Here is a 6,136-nt window from a genome sequence, read left to right as displayed (position 1 = left end):
GAGGCAGGCGTCCAGCGTGCACCTCACCGAGACGATCTGTTGGCCGCCCCGCAGTAGGTCACTCCTGGTCACCGCCGCGCGCGCCCTTACGCAAGAGGTCATCTCCGTGGCCACCTCGCGAGCGGGGTCGGCCGGGGGCTGGACGAGGGGGTGCTGCACTCCTTGATCTATCGGTGGTCAACGGAGTTGCCCCGCTTGAGACGTCGTGATTTCCAGCGGACGCCCCGCGCGAAGTCCACGAGCTTTGCGGTGGTAGAGGCGCCGCCTGGAGCGCCCCGGAGGCAGAGCGTGACGCCCGCGGCCCCAGGGCCATCTTCTTAGCCCGCGCAGCGTTGAGGGCCCTCTAACCACCACACGCGCTGGCGGCAGAGTGTTACCGCGTGCTAATTTCCCCCCACGCAGAGAGCCTGCACCACCCGCTAAACGCCGCCACCGGACACGGTAACGAGGCCACGAGACCGCGGCTGAGGCGTGCGCCGAGACCGATGCCAAGGCTGCGAGAGACGTGTTTTCAGGAACGCGCATCGGCCTGCTCGGAGCACAGAGGGCCAGCTGCCACTACGTGCGAGCACCTCCGAAAGAGCGCCTGTGCGTGCTCATTGCTCGAGTTGTGTGTGCGTGTGTGTGTGTGTGATTCCTTCCTCATACATGATAAAGAAATATGAAAAACAAAACAGAGGTCATGCATAAAGGTTCGGCACGGCCGAGGTGCAAGCGCGCTCAAAGTATACTCACAGCACGTCGCCAAAATATCCTGCGTTATTTTCTGTACTATGTATTCGAGCAACTAAATGCGACTGTGAATGCTTTAGTAGCGGCTATAGGCTCCGTGCGCTGATATGGTGGCGCCAGCAGCCACGAAATCGCCAGCGCTGCCGCACGGAACTCCCCGCGTTAACTGGACGCCCAGTGCGTTTCCGTCAACCCGTCCGCATAGCAGACACGTAGTGACATCGCAGCGAGAATGGCACCTCGGGCGAGTGAACGCCTGCTTTTACGCGGATTTCAACGAATTGTTTGAAAACCTGTATGTAAATTTCAAAAAAAAAAAAAGAAATAGAGAGAGAGAGGGCTTGAAAAGTGGACGACAGCTTTATACGAGTAATCGTGTATGGCGGTCAAGAAGAAGCAATCGCCCCCGCGGAGCCGTCCGATATTAGTGACAAGTCCCTCGCGCAAATGAAGAGGGTTGACTACGACATTCGTCTTGAGGTAAACAAAATTTACAGATTACAGGCAAATTTAAAGGTAAAATTAAATTGAAAGTGTGCTGTAGAACAGCTGAAATTGATCACTTGCCGAAATCCATGTCAGCTTCTTCACAAGCCTTTTCTTCCAACCAAAAAGTCTCGTTCCCCGTGGGCGGCACGCTCGCATTATTTGAAGAAGCGAAAAGAGGCAAGAATTACTCCTTCTGCGTAAACTCAGGAATCTTTCCTGTCGACTGCAAGATGGCTCAGGCAGAGGTGTCCAAAGAGTACAATGGTTGACTACCACCCCTTTATAAGTAAAATAGAGGATGAAGGGGATTCTCCAGCGCCTTGCTTCTCCAGCATGACTAGTTTCGGCCCACTCTTCACGCTTCCACCCTGCGACACTTAAGCAACTGGCTAGTGTGAATAAGAGGCGCTTGCCTCTTAAATGCAGGCAGCTCCAGACGGCAAATCGGCCAGCACATTTCAACTGGTTAAGCGTCCTTACAGTTTCAGGAACTAGTGTCTGATTGACCCAGGCAAAGAAATCCCCTATGTGCCATACATCCACTACGTGGATGGTCCATTACGATTGCTTGAAACGAATTCTTACTTCACGCTGGTAATGATAATGCTCTAGGCCCTGAGGTTCCACACTGCTTTGCTTTGTGTATTGTCCTAAAAAAAAAAAAAGCATACAGCTCTAACCATTGAAAAAGACGAAGTGTTTCTTGCTGAGTGTGCCAAAGTTAGAAGATTTTTATTTTGGCTATTTCCTGAAAGCACTAATTAAATGAATGTCCAATGCTACTCATATTTTTTAAAATAATGTATGCAAAGCTCCCTCTGCGCTTTCAAGCTATCGCTGCCGTGTGTTTATCCCCGCTATCCTCTCCCTATGCTTTCTTTTTTTTTTTTATCGCCGTCCACAGCTATAGGGTGCTCCAGATATTAGACAACAATTACCCCGGCAGACAACATTTTTTCCTTCTCTTTTAGTTTGTTTTCTTTAATAAAGTATTACTACTATTCAACGGCACGTGTCCTTATGAAACAGTTTGGTTCTATTTTCCTACTTAAAGTACTTTGCTTTCAGAGATGATTTTGTGTTGCTATTAGAAGCAAGAAATAAATATACAAAAGTCCAAACCACTCTCTTTGTTTCTTTTTATTGGTGCAGAAAAGGGCTTAGCTATCGAGCATGCAAAATAATATGCAAAAAACGCTGCCTGAATCCAGCGCTACCTCTTTACCGTTTCATAGGATTTCCAAGGAAAACGATAAAATTTTATCTTCGGGACCTTGCCTGTAGTGTTTTATAGCTTTTATGACATTGGTAACCATAGCAATATGTCTAGCCACCAATATTCAGCGCAGTTTATTTTCGCCTTCGGCGGAAACACAGTGCAGCTCACCTCGCTGACTGCAAACTGAAATAGAGAGTGGCGTCCACCTTTCGCCCCTTCTGTTAACCAGACGGCGCCACGCGCGCTCACCAAACTGCCGCGCACGGAGACTATAGAAATTTTCACGGGGGTGCTTCTGACGTTCTGGCGTCGAGAATATGCGTCAATGTTTCCTGTTTCCGCTGGACTGTGACTTGATTGCCTCGCGCTTGCATAGGGAAGCGGTAGATATCCATCGATGTTTGCATTCATTTTCGTCGCGAGTGACTTACCCTCGTAAATAATGCCATACGCCAATCGAAAGTCTACAGGCCAGCACTGTGCTGCGTATGGGTGTACGAACAACCAGCGGGAGAGAACGATTTTGGGGACTGAAGTGGGACCACAACACAGCACTCCGCGGGAGCACTGCCGATGTGATATGTTTACGCTGCACCGATTTCCTTCACCACCCAATTTGAGAAGGCAGTGGATAGCTGCAGTCAACCGCAAATATTTTACACTAAGTTCGTGGTCGCGGGTTTGCTCACGACACTTCGTCGGCGTAATAAAGACTGACGTGAACGCTGTGTCCGCGCTGCACTTGGGCTTTCCTTTCCTTCGGTCCAGTCGTTCATATTAACTCGAAAGCGTTACTTCGCTATGTTCACCGCGTCCGCAAAATTGTGCCCGCAGCAGTTTCGAGTAATTGAGAAGTGGTAGAGGTTAATGAGTGAGGTTCGTTTCGGTGGAGACGAAACGAAGATGCGTCCATGTTCTCTGTGATGTCAGTGCACGTTAAAGACCCCAGGTGGTCTAAATTACTTCGGAGATCTCCACTACGGCATTCCTTTCTTTCCGCTTTCACTCCCACCTTCCTCCCTTCCCTTACGGTGCGGTTCAGATGTCGACAGAGCAAGTGTGACAGATACTGCGCCTTCCCTTTCTTTCGAACTTATTATTAATACTATTAACAAGCTATAGTCTCACTACAAGATTAACGGCAAATTTCCGGCCAGAGCGACAAATGGATCTGAAAAAGAGCATACGCTGTATCGCAATGGCTAGCTAGGTGCATTGCACGCAGCTATGAGGATATGCGGAAGAATTCGTTGTATGATTTCGTTGCTCTAAGAAACGCCCATACATGGCTTTGTATACGAATGGCGTTCATTAACATTCAACAATGCCATAACAATCCGCGCGGTGCTTATTACGTGTTGCGTATTTAAGAGAACGACGCGCACGTAAGGAAGAATACGCTCGCACGAGACCCATTTACAAGGCCGCAAGTGCGGCTCAGTTGCGAGGCGGAACGAAAATAAACCGCGTGAGAGCCAAACTGTAGCCTTCCCATTAATTAGTGCATAGGAGGTGAGGTCGGGATTGCTGCCATCAGCGAGGGAAGCCTAATGACCCCATCCATCAGCAACCAACGTGGCTGCGCGTAACAGGCGGAACAAGCTCAGCCTCTCTCACCTTGACCGGTGCCTCGGCACCGCCGCTTCCTTGATTTTAGATGAGCGCGCAAGTAACGAAAGGAAAGCAATACTTTGTAGCAAAAAAAGAGAGGGGCACAGGTCATGGCACAGTTACCTGGTCAATTAAAACTTCACTTCTGCTCGCTATCTCTTCCGTTTTCTTCATCTGAACATTTTTTTTTTTCTCCATTTCATTCCTTGGGCAAGATACAGCCTTCCAAAAGAAGACAGATCATGCCAGCGTACTTACAGTTTTCTTATCAATAAGTAATTTCTCTCTGCTTCATTTTTCTCTACCGAGTGGAAATACGAAACCACCCCAACCTAAGAACCATTATATGAGAAAAAAAAATGGACGGTGTAGAAAGCACTTTAGTAGACGAATAACGGTTATTTGAAGCGATGAGAAAGGCGGTAAAACAAGGAGTTAGGTTGCAGCGTCATGCACTTTGAACTTACGCAAGAAAAAAAAATGAAGTATTAGCTACGCTACGGTACTTGCAAACTGCTTACCGTTATGTTAAGCGAACAAATAAGGCTGAATAAGAGCACCGGTTTTTCCTGTGTACAAGAGGAGAACAAAACCAAATAGATGGAATAAACAAGAGCAAAGTATTATAGCTATTATTACTGCAATGTAATTCACTTCGTAGCCTGTATCCATAACACCATTTGCAGCTTATTAAAAAGAAACACGTCTCAGAGTTTAGAAAAGGTCCTCATTAGCGTACTTCTGGAATTTCGCTACTGAGCTTATTCACGTGCTTACTATTTGCCTTTCAGGGCCGCCTTGGTGTAACCACCTGCGGGGTGGTTTCGCGTCCTTTCCACCGCTCACCCAGACAAACGGCGTCTCATATGTAGCGCAGGAAACAACGTGGGCGAGCCCGCGAATACCACGCGCAACGTGAAGGTTTGCCGCGCAGAGCGGAGCCAGCTAGCGAGAACGCCCAGCGGCACGCGTTCCCAGCGCATCTGCGTGGCTCGTCTTTGCCGCTTCACACAACGACAGGGGCGGTGCGGTCTTATCCCTACCTACTCCGGCGTTCAGAGAACGCATGCGGGGTACGCTGTCTTCTTCTCTCCTTCGGTGAAGAATGTGTAAGATGACGCGCCTTTTGTTTACATCCAACTGTGCTTAAAGAAAATATAGTCAGCTAACAGCATTACTTCAACGTTGAGGATTGCGGACATTATGCTCAACGCGTGTAAGGACGTCTCTTTCGAGAGGCTCGCTGCCTACGTATTGTACGTATGTATTTTGGCTTCACAAGCACTCATCGTCGCTGTCCCAGTAGGCCTAACAAGAAAGCTGCGAGGCTTTCCGCAAGAGGCGAAAAGCTATCGCCAATAACCGTACCAGCTGCTTCTCTGAACTCGGAGCACATCTTGTGACAGGCGCTACTCAAATACTACGACCCTCTGGTACGTCAGCGAGACGTGAATAGGCCAGGTACTTCAAGTCTAGGCAGCAGAGCAAGGTGTAACTCGCCCGAAGTAACGGGGGCGTCGCAAGCATACAGTATCGGCTCCCTATATTCCATCATCGTGGGGCCAGATGGGAGTAGGTACGAGCGGTGCTGTCAGAATAAGAAGCTCTTATTTGAACTCTTGATACGGGAGATTCTAATTTGGTGCGTAAAAAACGATTATATTTCTCCAGCTATAAAGACTGTTTTAAGCCTGCATGAGCCGGCTCCAGCACGATCCCATTCGTAAAGGCCGGCAATATAGTGAGCGCCGGAGTTTGGAACATAGCTACAACAACGCCGAAGATAACGCGTGGCCTTGACTTCGTTAAAAGGAAACCAAGGTTAACTCTTTCAAATAGTTGTTCTCATAAAGAAGAAATAACAATTTGGGGACCCTTTTTATAAAGAAATGAAAACTGGACATGAAACTGGAAAGGGTTTTTCGCGCCAACTTTGTTCAAGCTCGTGGCTTCAATAAAAAGAAACCATGAAAGGAATTGAATGAATCTTTGTCATATCCTCAGGAATCTGCATGTAAAAAGAGCTGTGCATCCGCAATCTACTTGTAAATTAGCATGTGTTTGGGACAGATATAATTCAATATT

Source organism: Amblyomma maculatum, chromosome 1, assembly GCF_055883805.1.
Source record: "Amblyomma maculatum isolate TAMU_Amacu chromosome 1, ASM5588380v1, whole genome shotgun sequence".
NCBI lineage: Eukaryota > Metazoa > Arthropoda > Arachnida > Ixodida > Ixodidae > Amblyomma > Amblyomma maculatum.
Note: the sequence above shows the minus strand (reverse complement) of the source record.